Genomic DNA, 22724 nt, shown 5'->3' on the forward strand with positions numbered 1-22724 from the left:
TTTTGCTGACAAAGAAAAATGTATTTTTAAGTCTGAGCTCTAAAAACAAAACAATCTTCTATCCCTGTCCTGTAGCTGGCCTGCTTCTGCCAGCTCCTCCATATGAGCACAAACACATTCTTGCACTTCCCAGAGCTCAGCCAGCTCTCAGCACAGCTGGGGGCACATGCTCCTCCCAGGCCCTGCCTCCTTCCTGTACTGACCAGACTGGGCTCTCCTGACCCTCCCCTCCACCCCCCCTCCTCCTGCCCCTCTCCTCCTCACAGCTCTAGAGCAAGCCTGTGCCCTCATCGAGCTTGCTTACCTGCCTCCAGGCAGGATGGAGGAGTGGGAAGGGGTTCTGTTCTTTCTAAAATCAGGGCTGTGTCCTAACAGAAGTGAGAGTTAGGGAAGCCAAAGCCCACCCCATGGTAAAACCAAAAACCACTCGCAGAAACAGGGAAAAGAGAAGTTTGCAAACAGGAGGAAAGAAAAAAGAGGGGGTTGACTGGGGAAGAGCTGACTGGGGGAAACTCACATTAGGTTGCTCCAGAAACTTCTCTGAGTCACCAGTTTCGATTTTGATTTATCTTTACGCCCATCCAAGAAGTATTTGCTCATTGGAGAGTACTTTCAGTTATCTGGGCTATGGGGGAGGGGAAGATCCTTTTGGCGAATTCTGCTAGCTCTGTGAACCCAGTGCATTACATATGAATTCAGTTGAATCAAAGAATCTTGTTGTGTCCCAAAAGATGCTTCCCATATGCAGCTCTTTTCTCATTTTTGTTTTGTGTGGCAGCTTTTGATTTGTGATTTCACTTTTAGCTTACTTTCCAAAACAATCAGAAAGGCAAGTTCTCTCAGTACATCTGCACAGGACCACTTGGGTAACTCTCACCCCTGTTTATTTCTACTACAGGAATGAAGGGTATCGGTTGGGGGCTATTTCTCTTTGAAACTAGTTATTAATTACAAGAAGGAACTGTTGAAGGGGTGAAGGTCTCAGTCTTTGAGATCATGAGGGGAGAAGCTGAGAACCTGAGGTTGAGAGGAACCAGATGAAGAAGCAGAGGCTGTATGATGTGCCCTCAGGGTCACAGCATGAGGAAACTCCAGGTCTGAGGGTGCCCAGCTCTGTTCTCTCCCAAGGGAGCATGGTCCTCTTCATGTCCACCTTTGTTCTCCGACATTGTAGACAGAGCTCTGCAGAGCCTGGCAAAGCCCTGTGACTTGAGACGGTCATTCACCTAGCAGCTCTCCACGCAGAGGTTTCTCTGAGCAAATCAGAAAAGGGTTTACTTCCTAAGCACAGACTCACCCTCCAGTCTCTGTCTCCTAGCCTGGCTACGAGGCTTGGTTGATGATCACAGGCTGTGTATCCTTCAGCCCTGACCTGTTCCTGCAGCCAGGGGCTCAACTCTGTGCATCTGGGCTGATGGTGCCCACATACCAAGAGGGGTCCTAACCAGGGACGGCACACACCTGGCATGAAGGTCTTTTATAGCAGATGAAAGCCAAAAGGAAAACACAGACTCATCTTCAGGGACGCTGACAGCTTTTCCTTTTTTCCCCCAACACTACATTTCCGAAGAACTCAGCCACACTCAGATCTGAACAAAACTGTAAATAGACACGGTTGCCAAAGGACTTTTATTTTTCTTGACTAACATCTTTCCAGCACTCAATTACATAGCTGCTCTCTCTGGCTGTTAGACACACCCTTTTTAAACTATTCTTATTGAAAACCCACTGTGCACCAAAAGTAAGGTTTTTCTTTCTGCGGCATTTATAATTTAATGAGAATTCCAAATCCTATCTCAATACTTGGAACACAGCACACACTTGGTAACTACACGACGAGCAAAAAGAAAGGGAAGATGGGAAACGGTCCACAGCCTATGAATGATGGGGTTTGGGCAACAGGGCTGAAAGGGAGTGACAGTGAGCGATGTGATAACCAGGCCCTGTATACTCATCCCAGCTTCTCAGGACATCAGTGAAACCCCAAGAAAATCTGATGCAGAATACCTGTAGCATATCTCTGAAACTCTCCTTCAGTAAAGAAGGACTCTCTCATCCAGATACCTCAGAATTTTTAAGATTGAAGATCCTTTGTACCCCACTGCTTATCAAGCCCTTGTCTAGCAATAATGTCTACAAAGTATCACTTCAGAAACTCCCCTCCAGACACCACACCCATAGTTATTCCCCGGTCACCCTTCCTCATCTCTTCATTCTCAGACAATGATGCTCACCTCTGTCTGCTTATTACAAGTCCGTAGTGGGTGGCTTATAGACACACATATTTTGTCAAACAGAATCCACAGTTACAAAGATGATTAGAGAACCCCCATCTGCATGCCTCTGATATCTTCCTGTGAGGATTCCTGTGAGGATTAGGTGCATCTGAACACTGCCTTGACTGAGAGTTCCTAGAAAGAAGGCCTCTCTCTGCCTCTGTCACCCCAGAGCTGTTTCTGCTCCCTACAGTGTCCTGTGTGCAACAGTCCTGTGACACCTCTTCACACCCAAAGTGCTCAGCCGGTTGATTGTCTGTATGAGCTTTGTTGTTTTACCCAGAGGTTAGAGGGATTTCTCACGACTGTACTTCCTCGGCTGGGGAACCTTCTGTGTTTCACACCAATTACCTTGCCATCTGTGCGTCGTCATCGTCGTTGTCGTCGTCGTCATCGTCGTCACAGCAAACTCTAGAGTCTTGTCTCCCATCAATGGCCAGTAAAGTCCATTTGGCCTCCCAGTGGCTCTTCCTTTGTGTCCCAGGTGGCAACTTTTATTTTCCTTGCTGCCACAGGAGAACTTTAGACTGATTCTTTGTGACATTCCCTTTTTAATTGCGTGTGTTTGTTTAGCGGGGGTTAGGGGGAGAGGAGTGGTATGTGTGCAGACACAGGTGAGCCACAGAACTCATGTACGGATGACCAGACAGCTTCCAGGAGTCGTTTCTCACTTGCCACATTATTGACTCAGGGTCTCTCTTGTTTCTGCTGCTGTACCAGACAAGCATTATAAACATGAGTCACTTCATGTGCCTTTTTTAACGTATGTGTTCCAGGGATCTTACTCAAGCTGTCGAATGTAACTGGCTAAATTTTTTTTACCTGCTGAGCTGTTTCTCCAGCCCCGGTCCTCTTGAAGTCCTTTGCTGTTTCTGGACAGTGTGGGCATTCTGCTTGGACTTCTGTGTCCGTGGTCTCTTGTTATTGTGCTGGTTCTGTGAAAGAAAGTAAGATTTGTTAGAGCTCTAATCTACTCCTGACTTACTGTGGCTGTCCCTGCCTGTAAAAGGACGCCCAGACAATCAGAACCAGTACCACCGGCTGCCGCCCTTTCTCTCCCAAGGTCAAACTGAAGGTGAAGTAATAAGCTATCAATCTAAGGGGAAAGTGTCTTTATGTAAACCCAGGGACCCAGTCCTAAGTCAGAGTGTGCCCCTGTGTTGCAGAATATTCAGAATTAGGTGATAGTAAGCATGGCATTATCCAGGGCTTAACTAAGCTTTGTGGTTTGGGTAAAGCAAAGAGATGGAGAAATAGCTTCCCAGAGAGGCAAGCTTGGACTGGGGATGTGACTCGGTGGGTAAAGCACTTACAGCATAAGAAAAAAGACCTGAGTTTGAGTCCTCAGAACCCACATAAAGCAGGGTGAGGTGGCACACATGCATGACCCCAAGGTTCCCTCCTCTCTCTGCCTCCCCAGCTCTTGAATTTCAGGTAAATGCCACCATGTGTGTGCTGAGAATGGAAGCCAAGTCCTCCTGTCTGCTTGGTAAGCACTTCTCCAGCTGAGCCATCTCCCTGCTCCATTTAACCTTTTTTCTTATCTTAAACGACTTGTTAGAAACCTCTGCATCTTCAGTCCCAAATTCAAATACTATCTTCTCCATAAAGCCCAGAACTTGAGAATAGCATTCTCAAGGAATTCTTTTTGGTCATTCACTTATTCAGCATGTACCTATCTAGCACTTAAAAAATGCTAGGTGCTATCCCGAGTGCTGGATAGGGTGAAGAAGGCATGCATGTCCTCTGCAGGGCTATGATGTTTCAGTGGGATGAAGAGACTACATGCTAATAGAGACATGCATACAAAGTGTGGGGTCTAGTTTGAAAGCAATTGAGCAAGATAGAGAGTCAGAGGGTGATCTGTTGTTGGGTGTGCACTGTGTTGTACACAGTGCATTCAGATGCTGATCACTGTGCCTGGAGATCTGGTTACAGTATAGAGGCTGACATTGTTATTACCCTTGGATCATCTCATGTCTCAATGTTGAAGAAAAATTGTTTTCCATCACATCTGACTGGTTAATGAAGAGCTGATTCAGCCAATAGCTGGGCAGGACTTCTGGCCCCAGTGATAAGGTATTTGGTGAGAACCAGAGAGAGAGAGGATTTGCCAGGAGATAGACCATGAGCAGTTGCCCTGAGCAGGTCGCCATGGAGTCAGCATGAGGACATGGATGGAGCAGGAACAACCAGTGCAAGACTAAGATGGCAAGTAATGGGGCACATAGCTGTAAGTAGGCACCCGTAGAGGATTACAATAGATGAACATCTGCCCAGCTACAGTGATTAAAGCTTGTTAATAAATTTATTAGGTCTCTGTGTCATTTATTTAGGAGATAAAAGGGGTGATAAGCTCCCTCCCCTGAATTACTTTACAATGATGGTCTCCCACTCATGGCAGGATATAAAGAAATCCTCTGTCGTGTAAACATTGGGAGCAATACAGAATAAAGACCAGAGGAAGAGCACTGCAAGTTTAAGTGCTGAATTTATCCAAGATTTGGTTATATTTTTAATATCTTACACTTTCCTCAGATCATCACTTTCCAGTATGTGTTTAGGAGAATAGATGCTGAACAGCTATAAAGATAAGTATATGCACTACATTCATATATAATATAATATAATATAATATAATATAATATAATATAATATAGATGTTGTCAAGTCTCACTAAAATAAATAAATGACTTTTTAAAGTCCATTTTATAGTCTCTTACTACAACACACATTGCTGCTGGGTGAGACAGTGGAGTGCCATAGAATTCAACTTAGACTGCTCTCCTCACTTTTTTTAAAAAATTTTTTTTCTATTGCACAAATGCTTAGGTATTAATAGATGCTTTAGTTTTACTGGTAAAATCTAGGTATTAGTCAATCCTAGTGTTCCTCTTAACTAAAACACAGATTTTTCCCTTTCTCTTTACTCAGTTACTATCTTTCCCACAGTCCCATCCTGACTCTTTTTAATCATACGATCTTCACACTGTTCACCAAGCTGCCTCTTGGGATACTTTATCATGTTAGCATTGGGGGTTAAAATATTAAGGGGTGTGTTTACACAGTTTGCAAGAAACAGTCAAAAACAAGGTTCAGATGCCCAGAGAGATCTCAGTGGCTGTGTGCCTGGGATCTGTGGATGAGTTACACTCCCTCTGAGAGCAAGAATTGTTTCTGGCTAGGCATTTGTGGTCTCTTCCTTCTTGTGTGTACTCTGCAAACTGCCCTGCACTGCATGACTGAAAGTTACCTGAAGACTGGGAGTCGCTGCTCATGGTGGGTCTTTGCTGCCTGACTGAAGAACTCTGTTTGTCAGTTCTTTGGTTTCCAGTAGATGCAGATACAGATGCAGATACAGATGCGTGCTTCAGCAGCAAAGCTGCACTTGCAAGCAGCTATCCAATAAAGCCCGGCCTTACAATCATGTAGAATGTGCCTTTGCTTCTAAGTGCATCTGTGCACAAGAGAGAGGCAGCCAAGATGAGACACCTGGACATGGAAGAAAAATTTAGCCAAAGATCCTGTAGCCATTGGTGATTTCTAAAGAGAAAAGAGCAGTGGTTCTTATGTTATTGTGGGTGTATCATTTAGCTTTACAGGTTTAAAAGCAACAGAGAAATTACAAAGCCAATTTTTTTTCTGAGACATTAGTTGCTGTGAAGAAAAACAAGCCAAAGTTTGGTTTGTGGGTAGAGATATCCCAGCATGCAGCTGGTAACTGGGCAGGCAGTGAGCCCTGGCATGGGCCCAGGTACCTTGGCTCCCTGCAACAGTGCAGGAACAACCTAGCTGGTGCTGAGCTCTGGTTAAATTTCCAGAATCAGATTTGAAATTATCTGCTCTGCTTTCTTTTATCTAAGACTGCACTCTGTGCTGAGGCTTACAGTCCTTTGTGCTGGGAACAGAGATGGGAAGGTAAGCTGGCGCTGGGAAGCACAGAGGGGTATTTACCAGGTTGGAACTAGCAATGGCAGACATGGATTGCCATTCTGGGGAATTGAGGACAGACAAAATATTGGAGGCTTACAGCTTTGTGATTTATGCCACAGCATCTCAGCCTGTGTTGTATTTACAATTGGACTTCTTAGGTAGGGAATTCAACATATTTGTGAATTTTAATATGAAATTCTTTACTCACTGGCAAAAAAAGAAAGGGGTCATATTAGACCCAAAGTCCACAGGATGCCATTACTGCCAACTTGTCCTGGGCACCTGAAATCCTTCCCTGGGCTTGTTTGGGTTCCTCACCACCGCTGCCACCATGTCCAGCCAAGTGACCTATCCCATCCCAGGGGAATGAGTGGTGCTTGTGTACTCTCTGTCACTGCTGTCACACAAGCATTGAAGAACAAATACTTAACCACTCCCCACATGAGAGGAACTAAGCCCTCTAGGGTGCCTCAGCCTGCCTTCCTGGGTGCCTCAGCCTGCCCTCCATGGCTCCTCAACCTGCCTTCTTTCTTCAGCTGCCATAGCACACAAACAACTATTTTACTACATGCTTGTGTGCTTCCCTAGTGGATGTGTCCTGCAACAGGGCTTCAGCCACCTGTTCGGGGACAGATTTGCTCTTTCTTACCTGATTGCTACATTTATACCATCTCAGAGAAGTAACTACATTTTCCAAAAAAAAAATCTACAGATAAGCAGAATGCTGTATTAAAGCAAAAAAAAAAAAATTGTTATGATGTGTAAAAGCCACTCATTTGTTTTGGAATTTTGCTTGTCTCTTTGGGGATTTCTTGTGGCATTTTCATACATACTTAGTTTTGGTTGACTCCCCACCCCCAATCCCTTCTCTCCCCAATTTCTCTGCTCCTATCCCATTTAAACCTTTCCACTCCCTGGTATGTTTGTTTTTCAAGACAAAGTCTTACTAGGTAGTCCAAATTTTGGATCCCAGGCAGGTATCACAGTGCAGCCAGATTCCTGATTCTACTTAGAAGTTCCTTTTCCTGCTGCTTCCTTGGGGCCCACACACATTATAAGACCCTTACCACAGTTAACCCATCCAGATAACTACTGAAGAGCATGCATTGTAAACACTAGCTCATAGACAGCAAAACTGCAGACCAGAGAGGCCATGAACCCACTCACAATCACAAGCTTTGGACTTGTGACTGCATCGTAGCTGCATAAAGCAAACACAACTTTTGTTTGCAGTACCTGCGATTGAACCTAGGGCTTCCTATGTGCTAAACAAGCACATTACTACTGAGCTGTCTCCCCAGCCCATCCTGTGTTGTATTGCGAGTTCATCTCTCCCCCTTGAATTTCTCTGTTGGGCTTCAGGACAAATGAAACCCCTCAAGCCTTCTTGAGTAGAGAAAGATTTCCTCATTGAATACATGGAGTCTTTGAGAGCTTCATGTTGAGAAAACACAGAGCCTGGAGAGAATGGGGAAGGGGATTGTGACATGGTCTTCTGTGTGTTTGTGTTGTGAAACTAAGTCTTTTAGGTATACTGTAGTCCTTGTTGTTGCCCAGGGCAAATATTGAAGCCAAAATGTTGAACCCCAGAGACAGAAGGAACTGGTCCTAAGATCAAACTGTGTAAGCTCTGCTTGCCTGGTACTCTAACTAGACCTAATAAGACTGAAAATTCACAACAGTTCAAGTCCAGTCCTAACAAAAATCATCCACAGTGCCCTTAGGTAAGCCTTTACATTTTTTCATCATGCCTAAATTATTCTTAAATGTTTAATCAAGTATCAAAAATGATGTAAGGGATTTTGGGCCCCCGTGAAAGGTTTTAAGGTCTTGTTCCTATGACTTTTTCTACTTTGCATGAAACCTTTTTATGTTAAATGAGAAGTAGTGCCAGTAAGGTAATGAAATAGCTTATAAATAAACAGTTCAATTAAAAAAGTATTTGTAGAAGTTTCAAAACAAAAACATGTACACATAAGCACACATGTGCTCACACACACAGGCACATGCACATACACACACACACACACACACACACACATGCAAGTAAGCAAACACGCACATGCACACATGAATGTACACATGCACTAGTGAGGTCCAAGTATTTAAACAGCTGCCCCAGCAGGGCAATGGGAGTCAGACTCTCTACTCTTTAGAGTCAGTCATCAAATAGAGGATAAAACACTGGCTTCCCATTCTTGGTATCTCTGTCATAAATCTAACACCACCAATCCTATGCCCCCAACCCCAGACTACCTAAAGCAACAGGGCCTTGCTTACTTGACTGTAATTATTACACTGAGTTCATAAATGCATCTAGTAGATTCAGTGGTTATACTTAGAAGAAACAGCTCGTAAGAAATATTGCTCTTCCCTGAAGAAATGAAAATTTAAGGGAGCGTCAACCACAGGAGGGGCAGAACTAAGAATAACAAGGAAGCAAAGCTCTGCCTTAAACCCTTTGAAAAGCATGCTCTGTTCTGTTTGACAAATGCAGCCTTCATCATCTTTGATTCTGGGAACAGTGTCAAGCCTAAGAAACAATCAGAAACCTGCAGTGCTGTAGCCCATCCCCTGCTGGTGATCCTAACTGGATCCAAATTGAGTATCTCCCTTCCAAGTGCTCTGAATAACACTCATGACAGGAGTTGGGACTCAGCCAGCAGAAGCCAGAGGCTGACACAACCCTGTGTCACCAGGGTTTCTAAGAGGTGGTTTTGTTGTCTCTCCTAGGACATAGCTCTGCTCCCAGCTGTCCCTTACTCTCCCCATACAGCATCCCCAACAGAAATTGCATAGTCACAATCCCTGGGACCCATGTTTTAAACCCCTTCTTGAGTACTGACCTGGCTGAAGATCATGTCCCTGAAGGATTTGGAGACAGGGTCTCACTGTGAGGCCTGGCATGGGACCCGCCTGCCACATACTCCAAGTACATGTATTATAGGTGAGCATCACTGCTCTCAAGTTCAAACATTTTTATCTGAGGAAATGTAATACATGGGAGGACTAAGGTAGACAGAGACCACTTCTGTACCTTAGGATACTGATGTGCATAGATCTGAGTGATTTAAGACAGAAACCAAGCAACTGTTGTCAAGCCCCTTGTCTGTGCCCAAAGCAGTCATTTTATTTAGTGAATATTTTTATAATTTTTCCTGAGTGATATATTCTAATAAGAAAAATCACTAAGAACCATTTTGGTTATCAAAAATGTTAAGGAGTGAGTACTTGTCCCTTTCAGACCCCAGCCTGACACCTTGATGGTCTCACATGTTTCATGGTGAAGAGACTAGTATCATATTTTTCTTTTCTTTTGCATAGCTTTGAAAACACTAATTAGCAGTTTCATTGAAAGTAGAACATACATGGATACATACACCAGTGTGAACAGGGACACTAATATCTATTTCATATGTTTCGACAAAGAATTGGTGGGATGAGACACAGAAAGGAACACTTCGCAAGGTCATATCTTCAGCAGTTATTAAGAGAGAGAAAGGGATTATCATGAAATAGAATGTGGAATAAAAGGCCGGCTGATGGTAATAGCACTTTTTTTTTAAAGACTGACTTTCTGCTTTTCACATATATTATCCTGCTAAATACCCATGACACCCTTAAGCCATGTCAACATTGTCTCCGTGCCACACAAAGTGTCAGATCCAGAGCAAAACCCAGATTTGGATTATTCTTCATCTCTGATGACCTCTGTTCCCCCAACTGGCAGTATTGTGGGGTTCAGAAGAAGGGTGAACAGAGGGTTTGATAGCCCTCTGCTGTTGACCCTTATAGGGCATACATCAAAGTCAGGGTCATCCAAGGAGATGCATGGTGCTTTTGACACCATTACCATTGGGCTTCAAGTGCCCTGGGTCTTGTTGTTATTGGACATCAGGCTCAGTGAGGTTTTGTGAGGGTGCTTCTGCTCGGCTCTCTGTCTGGTCAGCTGCTTCACCTCCATGAAGACGTCACTGTGAGGACTGGGCAAATGCTCTTCTGCCCACACAGCTGGAATGCTCTTCTGCCCACACAGCTGGAATGCTGAGTTGTGAGCAGCTGTGGGGAGTTTAGCCTAGCATGCATAAATGCTTGTCACAGCAGCCTGCGTTACACATCCTCTTCTTCCCTCGTGGACTTGTCTTTTCGTCTCATATGACAACTGTCATGATATTTCTGGGTCTATAGCTGGAGTGTAGGTTCTTGCTATTATGTTGACCTACTCATTCTTTTCCCAAAATTAATTCACATTTATAAATCAAAGTGGCTCCTATTGTAAATGCTGGCAAAAACAAAAACAAAAACAAAACAAAACAAAACAAAAAATCCCCTTCTTACTTTACTTTTTCAGGAAATATCAGGAAATATAAGCTATTTCTGAACTTATTTCTTCTTTATGAGTCTTAAAGTGTTTAAAAATATTAATTGCAGAACTTAAAAACACACACACAACAATTTGTAGTCTTACCAGCACACTCTGCCTCCTTTCTGACATAGGTGGAATTCTCTAGATATGACTTTTTTGTCTTCTTTCTTCTTCCTTTTCTTACATGAGGTGGTGGGGTATCTTAAACTTTCTACACAGCTGAGGCTGGCCTTGAACTCACTACATAGTCCAGGATGGTCTTTAATGCATCACTGAACCCAAGATTGCCTCCAACTCACTACAGAGCCCAGCATGGCCTTAAACACACTACAGAGCCCAGCATGGCCTTGAACACACTACCTAGCCCAGTTCATCCTTAAGCTCACAGTGACTTTCCTATCTGCCAGAATGATATAGCTCTTATCTACAATCTCATCTTTTACCCTGAAATCTTCCCTCCCCACAGCCACATCACCAGCCTTTAAGCTTCCACTGAAAATAGAAGGCAGGAGCCTTAAGCCAGTGAATGAGTATCAGCAGGGATTTGCCATCCACTGAGAACCTAGGAGCAGGGATACAAGCGATGTTTCTTAACACAGTTCATTTCTGAGAGCCATTCCATCCTTACCCTATGTCTTCCAGCTGGAAAACTATATAGTCTAAGTAATCCTCTATAGTATGTTCACAGGAAATAATAGTTTTGTCTTAATTATGGCCCATTTTAGAAACTGAAAAAAATGGTCTCCCACGTAGACAGCATCCATAGAATGTAACATTAGAAATCTGGCTATTGTCCTTAGACTAGCAGAATTTTTACAGTATAAAACCAACCTCTTAGATCACAGTCCATCCTTACCAGGGGAATAGTGCTGCACAAACAAGACGAGAACCAGTTAAAAGGTAATTTCCTCAAATGGTCTCATGTGGAACAAATTGAAAATCCACAGTCCTTCAACAGAGAAATCTTTTTTATTACTTGATCTTTTTTTAAAAAAAAAAAAAAATAGCTTCACTCTTCACTTCCCTAGCAGATGTTACAAATTCCAGAAACAGACAAGGGCCTTTGGACTGGAATGAAAAATTGATCCACTTAAAAATGTAAAATCCAATTTTAAAAAAATGCTTAGAATACAATAAGTGGGGTTCGGACAGACTATGCCCCTGGCTCTTCCGTTTTGTTAAGAGTCCATCAGGCTAGTAAATACTACTGCCCTCAATGTGATGAATAGTATCTTTATACAATTCAGGATCCCCAGCCTGGGGAATGACACTACCGGCAGTGGACAGATCTTCCCATCTCTACCACCCTAATCAATAGTATTCCTCATCAACAGGCCCTAAATAACCCCTCAAGGGTATTCCCAGTCCCTAGGTGATTCGAGATCTCCTCCTGTCAACAACTGAGATTCACTATCCCAGCCCCATAGTTCCTGTTCCACAGATGGGAGGGCTCATGTGTATCCTGCTGAGTTTCTGATATAATCTGCCCCTTGAGGGATGGTAGTTCAGGCTTTCCAATTGAACATCTTGTCCAGCTACTTCTTTGTGGGCTTGGGTGAGTGAGCATATGGAAATGAATATAAAACCATTCTTCAGGTGCCTCTAGACTACCCAAAGACAAAATGCACAAATAATGATTTCAGCAGGAGGCAAAATTCTGTCATCTATTATCTGGGGCCAACCTGGTCTGCCTCGTTGGCTGCAGACAGAGAGGGAAGCATTGCAGGAAACCTGCCCACAAGCACTCATGGAGCACCTCTCATCAGTGTCCTCATGAGCTGAGAGTTCTTCCAAGTACATAAGTGCATTCTGCCCAGCCTCTTCAGGGCATTCCAGCCTAGCCTACCTGATCTTCCAGAACTCTCTACCTCAGTGAGTAAAAGGCATCTCTAACTATATCCCTCCCCTTTGCACAATCTTGTCTTTATCTATTATGTTGCCTGGTTCTAGTTGACTACAAAGAGGTTAAGATAATGCTAACCAGCCTAGTCCTTCCCTGTGGTTTCAAACATCCTTCTTACCATCGCATGACCTCATTTAGCGAAGCCTTTCCTAAAGTCTGAGAGCTTCTTCTAACACTTCTCCCTCAGATCCCTGTGAGGCTGCCATCCTCATTGTAGATAATATTAGATACCCAGTTTAATTTCACACCTGAGCAAATAGGCACAGAGAGGTTAATTGACCTATCTGAGGTCACACAGCTGCACTCCAAATGTGATCCTCCAACTCTTCTCTCTAAAGTTTTTTCCTCTATAGAGATTCATAGGAACATCAGACAGTCAAGGGACAGTGATAGTGAAATAAACCCAACAACAAACAATATGCTGACAGGGCCCAGTGACTCTTGTCAAACAGGTCCCCCTCATCCTCTGCTAGCCCTCCCCCATGAGGGAGAAGGCCTAATCCTTCTAGAACTCCTCTGTTCTCTGTACCTTAATCCCAGGATGCCATCTGTTATGGCTCGGGACACAGATACAGATGGCCCATTTAACTGCACCAATTCGGGGTAGGATGGGGAAGGCAGGAAACTAGGGCACACCCACTTTCTGTAGCAGGCATGCGGGGCTTCAGGAAGATCCAGGACAGGGTCTTGACATGGAGTCCACCGGGACAGCCAGCCAGGAAGAATGGCAATTCAGTCAGCACAATAAAGTTTAACATTCAAGGTGACCTGAGCCATAGATGAAAAAAGTGGAAGAGAAACTAGAGCCATGACTACTCTCCCAGAAGTCCTGGACGCACTGCCCAGGAGACTTCTGGGAACAGCATTGCTCAGTGGCAGAACATTTGCCTAGAAAGGGCAAAGCCCTGGGTGCAATTCCCAGAACCACAACCCAGAAGTTCTATTTCGGTCACCTTTCTGGTTGATACATAAACAGACAGCCCTAGAAAGTGGTTATACAATAACACCACACCGTCATAGCTTCCAAGAGTTCATCCACTCAGTTTTTGCTCCTGGTGTCTCATCTCCCTGAATGCTCTGCAAGGCAGCAGCACTTGCATCCATGAGAGTTTGAGCCCCAACAGCTTTGTTCATCAAAACTCATCAGATAAGACTCTGCCTTACAACAAGATCGCAAAGTGCTTTTCATGGTGCACATTAAAGATTGAGGAGCCAAGACTGACAGTCCCAAAGCAAGAGAAATTGGCTGTAGGATAGATAATTTAATATGGAAAAGGAAGCCTTTATAAATCTGAGTCATGTAGTCCCAGTAGGGAAGACCGAAGTCATCAGACCAGTACTGCACAGAAGACTCCAGAGAACAAGAGGGAGAGCTGCTACAGAGAATGGAGGTGCAGGGCTGTGAGCTCAGGGAAGGAGGCACTGCAGCACGTGCCTTTTACCCACATGTGCGTGGGAAAGATCTTTCTACACTTAGCCGGCCTTTGTTGGGGTTTGGTGGTTCGTGAGATTCAAGGAGAGTCTTTCTTGCCTGTGTTCATTTCTTCTTAGCAATCTGCAAGTCAAACTATCTCCTCCTTCAGAGGTTCACCTACTTGTCTCTTCAACCCTGGACAGATCTATGGCATAGAACTTTATAAAGAACCAAGTGACTTCTGTGCTCCTTTGTCACAAATACAGAGAGAAATTTACAGTCTAGTAATTTGACTTCTTTTCCTCTTATTTATTTGTGGGTGGGCTTTTTGTTGTATTTGGGGCGTGGGCAGGAATACATGTGGAAGTTAAAATACAATTCAGAAATTGGGTCTTTCCTTCTACCATGTGGGATCCTAGGTTCTAACTCACCTCACTGAGCTTTATAACAAGGGCCTCTCTCACTGAGCCATGTCACCAGCTCCGGACTGTTGTCTTAAACAGTAGTTTTACTTCTAAGATGAACCACCATTACAATCGCATCATATAAGAAATCGCATGTTCTAAGCATGACCCATGCCTTCAGCTAGACTGTTTCTAGTAGCCTATCAACCCAGTTACCTGCTTTCACTTATGTGTTATCATTAATTAGTATCTGGTTGCTGAATTAGGTATAATGGGTGACTGAAATTTATATCCGGGACCTAGCAAGTTGTATTACCTTAGCCCAAAGAAATTCCAAGAGCTACTTCTGAAGCAAGTAGATTCTCTCCAAAACATTTCCACATGTAGCTGTAACTAGTCAATAGAAAAATTTGTGGTGGCTGGAGTTCTACGCAGAGGACTCCCAATGAAGCTATTACCTGTTGTTGCTAGGTATTAGTAGGTAGGACATTCAACTCAGTTTGTAAACAGAGGGTGGCAGCCAAGATTACACCAGCATGATTGTGACTTCACTGGTCATACTTGCTATGTTACCTGCTGTATTTTCAAACTTGCCCCAAGGAACTTGATCCCTAGTCAGCATGAAGTCTAGCAATAACTGTCCCCCTTTCTGGCCCTTGACTTTATCCAGGAATCTCTTTGCTTTCCTCTCTACTCTTTTTTCTCTCTTATGTAGTGTTAAGGGGTTGAAAGGGTGGAAGAAAAGGGGTGGAAATGGGTGGAAGAAGGAAGAACCCACAAAGTAGCCAAAGTCAGTTACTTAGGTTAAACGTATAACTCTGCTCTAAAGCATGAAGCATGAGTCCCTGGGCTCAACCTCAGTGCCACAAAAGAAAAGAAAAAAAGAAAAAACTTTTGTTGCTACATGGAGATTAAGCATCACCTCACCTTTACAGATAAACTAAGATTTGGAAAAGCAAGGCAATCCGCCGAGGGCTCCAGTGCTTCAGTGTGCAGGCCAGGCTATATGCCGATTACATTTGCAATCATTCAACTACATTGCTTCATATTTCTGCATTTCCCCATATGTGCCTGTCATGTAGGTCTACCCCCTGCTTTATAACAGGGACTTTGGCTGAATTCTTCCTCTATTACCTCCTGGCTTATACGACAGCTCTCTGGGCTCTACCCCAGCATAGGGCTGCCCGTGTTGGCATCTCTGATGTGATGCTTGCTAAGTGAATGAAGTAACATCTCAAGTGTCACTTCTCTCATCTGTGAAAAGGGAGTTCTGAGGGATAACTCCTGGACTTTATTGATCATGTGGTGTGATCGTTTGTAAAGTGTCAGTAGCAACCAATCTGTAAATCTCCAACATGTGACAGCCATTATTAGTGCTTGAGGATGAACAGCTCAAGTGAATCAGTATTTGAACCCAAGATCTGCTTACTCGAGATTTAGAATTTGCTTTGATGCTCTGTGATAACTGACCATAGTTCCAGAGTCTCCATCATAGTTGATCTAGATCTTTGTTTGAGGTTTTGACTTAAGCCACTGTTTGTAACTGTTCTTGTTGTTATTTTTAAAAATACCTGACAAGATCAGCTTACAAAGGAAAGGGTTGTTTGGGCTCAGTGTTTAAGTGTAAGGTCCATCACAGCAGGCAAGGCATGACAGCTGGGCTGTGAGGCACTGGACACTTCACACTTGTAGTTGGGGAGCACAGAGGGATGAATGCTCGTCCCCAGCAACCTTTCTCCTATTTGCTCCAGGAATGCAATGCATGAGATGGTCCTGCCCACATTATCTCGAGATTTCCATCTTTAGTTCAACTTTGTGGAGATACCTCCATGGACATATCTACTGGTATGTCACCATGCTAATCCTAAATCTAGTCAAGTTGACAGTGAAGATTGACCACCACACCTACCACACAGTGCAGCCTTGGGTGCTAGTTGGAAAAGACTAGGAAGAGCAGATCAATCCAACTGTTGTTCTAAAGTATACTCATAAGCCAATCTGCCTTAACTAGAAAGACATTCCACCAGTTAGAACATGAAACAGTAAGCTGAACTGACTGAAAATATCCAGATTGGATGGTTTTAAAATATCAACCATGACCATGTCAAAACCTAAATGCATCTTTTCTACAGTCCTCCACTGTTTTGTTTGTTTGTTTGTTTGGTTGGTTGGTTGGTTGGTTGGTTGGTTGGCTGGCTGGCTGGCTGGCTGGCTGGCTGATTGGTTGGTTGGTTGGTTGCTTGCTTGCTTGCTTGCTTGGTTTTCCACAGTCCAAGCTCACTAATGTTAGTTTTAAAGGTAATTCTGGGAGGCTCGGTTGAGAGACATTTGCTTTCTGAAGAGGGCTCTTCATCAGACTCCTTTGATCTTCATAAGTCTGTGATCACCTTGTGGTCATGCTTACCTATATCTCCAGTATTGATGTAGTCCTTCTGTTTGGTTTCTTTATCTTTTTAGTTATACATTTTTAACAATTTAAGATGTAAGACAATGTATTTGGATCATATCCACTCTCCCCTTTTGTCCCAGACCTCCAGCACCTCCTAAAACCATGTTTTCTCCCTTCTCTCCCTCTTCCTTCTTGATAAGTCACTGAGTTCAGTTAGGGCTCTGTGTATGTGCATGGGCGCAGGGCCATTAAGCACAGTATAAGCAACTAAGAAGAGACCACACTCTTAAAGAAAAGGAATTCTGCCGGGCAATGGTGGTGCATGCCTTTAATCCTAGCACTTGGGAGGCAGAGGCAGGCAGATTTCTGAGTTTGAGGCCAGCTTAGTCTACAGAGTGAGTTCCAGGACAGCCAGGGCTGCACAGAGAAACCCTGTCTCGGAAGAAAAAAAAAAAAAGAAAGAAAGGAAAAAAAATTTAAAAAAGAAAAGGAATTCTCCCTTTTCCCGCAGCCATGACTTGCCCAAAGCTTCTGAGCTAGGTGTGGGTCTCCTGAGTGCCTCCTCTGTTCATGCTGGAACACTACCTGGCTTGATCTAGCACTAGTCTTGCCACATCACAGTTCCATACTCAAGTACACAGCTGATACTTGCTACTTAGTGCCCTGCCTCAGCTTTCACACTGTGGAGGGGGGAATTAAAATCTACTTTATTTTCTGGAAATCTGTCACTACTTAATTCTATAGTTAACTTGGAAAGAGAACCAAATAGACATAAAGAATCCTCAGGGATCAACTCCTTTCATAGTTAAATGTCACTGCTTGTTACAAAGGCAGTACCTTCCTCATTTTTGCTGTTGCCATTATTTTTATAGTCTTTGTCCCTCATCCTTTAGAAAACTGTATCTTGTTATCCATCGTCCCTCTTCACCTGATTCCCAGCTCAGTGTTAAAAGTGAGGGCAAGCAATTCTTCAAGTCCCCATATGACCTACAAGACAGATCCACAGTGCCTAAGCCCAGGACCAAAAACACAGAAAGAAAGGAGACCACAATGTCGCTGGCATTACATCACCCGAGGCCACTCACGGTGAGTCTTGCTCACCCCACAACTCTGCTGCCTTGAGAAACAGAATATTTGAAAGAGAATTCCTGAAAATTATTTGATTGCTTTGAAGCATGATGTTTTATCAGCCTCCCAGCTGTTTCCATACAGAAGTGTTACTGAAGGTAGCCATGTTCACCAACCGTAGGACTGAAGAATATCAACTCATCAGTGGTAGGTTAAGGGATCAGATTTCCAAGGTTGTTTCTAGAAAATGGTGTTTAATCAATTCCTTCAACCAGGCTTGAGCATAATCTAGTAAGCAGATGTGAAGTGAACAACTTATTGTGGGGCTCCCTGTATCCGTTCAGAGTCTGCCAGGCTCAGAATCAGAGCCAGGACACTGCACAGAGCAACTGCCGATGCCTGCAGCATTGGAAATGAGAATACAGAGCAGGCTAGGCAGGGCACAGTAGAGCTCAGAGACAGGAAACCTTCCAGCCTGCCTCCACTGGAGGAGCACGTGCAGCAAGGAACAAGGAACCACTTAATGATTAATCACTGTCAACCTTTGTTCTGGTTAAAGACTTGGTTGTTGGGCGAGACTTGTAATGAGGGACTGTTTGGAGCCTGTTGCTATGAGATTGCATTCGATCCTCAGTGGCTGGAAGGCACAGTGGGGCTAACTTGAAAGCGCTCTCACAGTGCCTGCTAGAGGTGAGGAAGAGGCTTTGGAAAGGCCTGCTCCCAAGCATCACTCCAGAGTCCGGGAAAGCGCTGGTAGCCAAGCCTGGGCTTAGCTCAGGTGACATGAGATTTTTAACAAATTCTAGAAAACTGACAATAAGTGAAATAGATCAAGGTGATTTATAAAAGAACAAAAACACACTCCCAAAATATACATGAATCACAGAAGTTTACAGACAGCACATAAACACACACCGACACGCAACTTTTCAGAAAGCAAAATGTCACCGTTCCTCTTAGCATAAGGTACTGAATTGTGAATTTCAAGCCAAATTCTTCCTCCTTACCAGGTTCCATAAAAGGCTGGAGTCTCTCTTGACATTTTCTTTAAAGTTAAGGGAAAAAAATAATCCTATTGTTGATTAGTTGGCTTGTAGACTTTTACGTTGACATTTAAAACCCTTGATTTTACTAACAAGAGGCATTTTAAGGAAGGAAAGCAGTATTTTTAAATTCAAAAAATTATTCTTCTGTGTTGAAGTGGACTTATAAAACTATGGAACTTTTATAAGCATTTTTGTATTGATATTCTAAGATATATGCATAGGTGGAAGTATTGATATAGACTGAGGAGTAGGGTAATACTTTTAGATGAGAAAGATCTCTCACTCTGTCTTTCCCTCCCTCTCATCTCCCCTCTCTCCATCCTCCAACAAATAAATGTGGTTACCATTGTTTTAATAAGTCTGTAAAATGTACCTTCTATTGTGTTTTATAACTTGATTATAACTGTTAGTGTCGAAGTGTCATCTCTTCCCTTAACCCATCTACAGTGAAATCAGAAAAGCTGAGTAAGAACTGTTTTGACCTCAAAAACCATCAAAAATGCAGTGTCTGGGGGGACTCCCTGTCCCTACCTGCTCTGCAGGTTGCCCCAAGCTCTCCATTTAACATCAAAGGAGAGTCTACTAATCACAGTGACCCAGAGAGCTGGAAACAACAAATCCAGCAGTCCCAGTGTCTCCCAAGAGATTTCCTCTAACTCATTCCAAACAGGAAAAAGTCATTTTTCATTTAAATGTCTAAATAGAATTCATTTTCTTCGGAAAATATTCATGACCTGTAAGCACTGCAATTTTCATTATATTGAGACTATGTTCAAATATGATCCATGAGGAAGAAGAGGTTTTCCTCTGACCATAATTATCTGTTGGTCTTATAATGTGGTTATATAATTGAGAAAACTACAATGATAATGGGTAACTGGTTAAGACCTTAGAGTTGTCAGAGAATAGATCAATCTTGATGCTACCCTATGTCCCTGTTCTTGTTCAGGTAACAGCTTCCCCTAACTGGAACTACATAATGGGTGGGCCTGACTGGTTTCCTATCCTTGACCATAGATATTTACATGAAGGAGCTTGACCATTGTGGAATGCTGGTTGGTCCTTGAGCACATGTCCTTGAATACTATTTTGAAGCAGCTTACCTAAAGTCTTTAGGAGAGTTGGAAAATGTATCAAAATAAATCACTTCATACAGAACACTGTAAGCTATTATTTGCATTTAAATAGAAACACTATAGCCTTCCTTTACGGTGACGAATGCCCCCTGGTAACTGACCACATTTCTGATTCTCCTAAGAGGTAACTATCTATCAAAGACCCTCTTTCCCCACTAGCCTCTGAACAATTGCAGGCATATAAGTGTAAGTGTAATAGCTGTTTCTGTGAATGTTAAATTTGACTGTTAAATATATCCACTACATACCAAGAGCCTCTTTCTGATTTTTATGAATAATAATAATACAGTAAACTTGGTGAAATCACCTAACGAGGCAGTGTTTTCCCCATGCAAACAGCAACTATCCCACTGTCTCTTATCATTGACATGAACTGCATCCTAATTGCCAAGTAGAAAATGATTAATCCAGCTACCAGAACTGTGCTGAAGGCCGAGATCAGAGACACTGTGTGCAAGTGTTCACCTGCATTGGGGGTGGAGGACACGAGGTAGCAGCTCACTGCAGAAGGACTGCAGTCCATGGGCCTGGCCATTGTCACACTCGGTGCTGTTTATTTGTCTGAAACCAATTAAATTACTTTCCCTAACACTGTAAGTTAAGAACTCTCATTAACACCACATCTAAGAGCGTAATTTAGTATTAAAACACGTAGGTTTAATTAACTCTCAGAATACTCAGAGGCTGTCTTTTAAACACAGAGTGCTAAAGCTCGCCAGACACCTGGAAAGCAGCGACTTTTCAAAACAATGCTGACACCTCAGTGGTGCAGAAGAAGGTGTTTCTACACAAGGAAAGCAGAAGGGACCACTATGGGGGAGTCAGATGAACATGATGAGCCTCAACTGAAAATCTATTAAGCAAATCAGACCCTAGGGTGAGATGATTCAGCTGTGTCTTGCTGGTGCCAAAGCAGCCACAGTAGCCGATGATGTTAATCTAAACATTCTTTTCAAAACAACTTTTTTTGCAATATGTGTATATAGTTGCATTAAGCTGCATGGTGCCCAATGGGGTGGCCTTTCACATACTTGGCCCAAGCTCTGCTAATCTTACAGGGGATGTGACCAGTTGTTGTTTTTAAATTGTCTCATTTCCTTCTCAGGATAGCTGATGAGCAATACTTTTAAATTCTAGAAGGATCCAGTTGGCTCAAGTTTAGTCATAGTTTTTGATTTGAATGTTAGATACTAACATTTAAATACTAAATGAGCTGTTATTTGGAGTCAGCCAGCTACTAGGGAGTTGTAGTGGACCCAGATGTACACTCTCTTGAGAAGTGCCACATGGATCTGGAAAGCACAAGACAATGTAAACACTGCAGATCGCACCACGTATTAGTCTCCTCATGTATGCTCAACTGATCAGCAGCGAGGAGAAGCCACACATGTTTACCCAGTTAGAGTTCCGATCAAGAATCTGCCCTTCAAGCAACAGAACCCAAAGCAACCCACCTTCCCAAATCACTGAGAAATAGGGGTCACAAGTTCCTGTCCACCTGTCCATTGTGGAGGTTACATCTCAGGCTTTCATGGTGAGCTAGGACTTTGCATTGACCAACCACTGACACTCTGGGCTAAGGCACCAGGGTCATATCCAAGTTTGGTATTTGTAATTTTATTGAAATGTTATACTGAAAACACATTACTTTCTTAAGACTTGGATAACTGTGAATTGTAAGTGGTTTATCTGATTGTTAATCAAATACCTGTTACTTAGCAAGGTGGCTGCAGAGTAGGCATCTGTGCGGCTGATTTAATCAAAATAGAAAATATAAGACCGCCCAAAAAAATCATTGACCTTCCTTGTTCTTAGAGTAGATTTTTTTTTTTTATTTACAGTTATCATTTTTCTAAAATGTTACTGTGGTACCTTGCACATAAAAATGTATTTGTACAGTTTACATAAATAAGATTTGGTAAATAACTTAATTTTCTGGGTACTGATTCAAGAGAAATCTCTACTCTTTTGAAATTTGTCCCTTAGAGGCTTAAGGAGAACTCGGCTTTTTTGAAGTCCCAGGGAAGCATTTGGTGGCTTGTATCCTAACCCAGGGAACATTTCAATGCTGCATGTGACAGAGAGCACACGGCCCCTTCCTGACACCCCCTGTGGCCACTACAGTAAAGCACTTGAAGATTCTCAATAATGTCACAGGACACGAAGTTGTTTGAAGACATTAGCCGGGCAGTGTGCATTGTTTGCTCCTCTGGAGCTCCAAAGCACTAAGCAAAACAGGACAATGAATATAGCCTCCGTTTCTCTTTTAAAGCAGGGAGCTTGTCTTAGATTTGTTTTGTACATTTTAGTACACAATAGAGAATCAAGGCTTAAAAGTTATATTATTCCTAGGAAATTGAAGGATTGTTTGTTTGTTCTTTGCTATTGTTCTTGGTTTTTGTTTTCTTTTTTTGTACAGAACTATGGAAAGGATAGACGTTTTTACAGAATCACTCGAGAACTTATACCAGAGCCACACAATTTTACATTGTGCTTTCTGACACTTCTATGTGTGAATATGTCTGGCATTCCATCTATACATTTCTCTAGTGTTTCCATTGCAAGCCTCCATTCATTTGCAGAAGAGAACGAACACTTTGAGACCCCATCCTTCACCCCACCTGGCCCAAAGCCATTATTTGATTATGATAAAGTAGAGAGATTATGATTTTGCATGCCATGTTGCTAAATCATATTTTAGACTCAGCTGAGAAATAGAAATTGAATTGTTTTCTTCCAGTGGTATGTATTGTTCACTTGACCAAGTACAAAAGGAATTTCAACTATTT

At 42.9% G+C, this 22724-nt stretch overlaps 1 protein-coding gene and 1 long non-coding RNA gene across 3 annotated transcripts in view; one reads left to right on the top strand and one right to left on the bottom strand.

The window, feature by feature from the left end:
• Positions 1–22724, top strand: part of Maml2 (mastermind like transcriptional coactivator 2) — a 323159-nt gene that overhangs the window by 278064 nt on the left and 22371 nt on the right. The window lies entirely within an intron of this gene.
• On the bottom strand, positions 3095–15046 carry LOC116072920. Of its 2 annotated transcripts, none has more exons than XR_004111592.1 (3): positions 14613–15046; positions 5530–5768; positions 3095–3211 (listed from the first exon to the last, which is right to left on the bottom strand). It is a non-coding gene; the product is annotated as an uncharacterized LOC116072920 (long non-coding RNA). The 2 variants fall into 2 exon arrangements; XR_004111593.1 differs by having other exon boundaries at positions 5530–5819.

The sequence above is a fragment of the Mastomys coucha genome, unplaced genomic scaffold (assembly GCF_008632895.1).
Source record: "Mastomys coucha isolate ucsf_1 unplaced genomic scaffold, UCSF_Mcou_1 pScaffold23, whole genome shotgun sequence".
In the NCBI taxonomy this organism is placed as follows: Eukaryota; Metazoa; Chordata; class Mammalia; order Rodentia; family Muridae; genus Mastomys; species Mastomys coucha.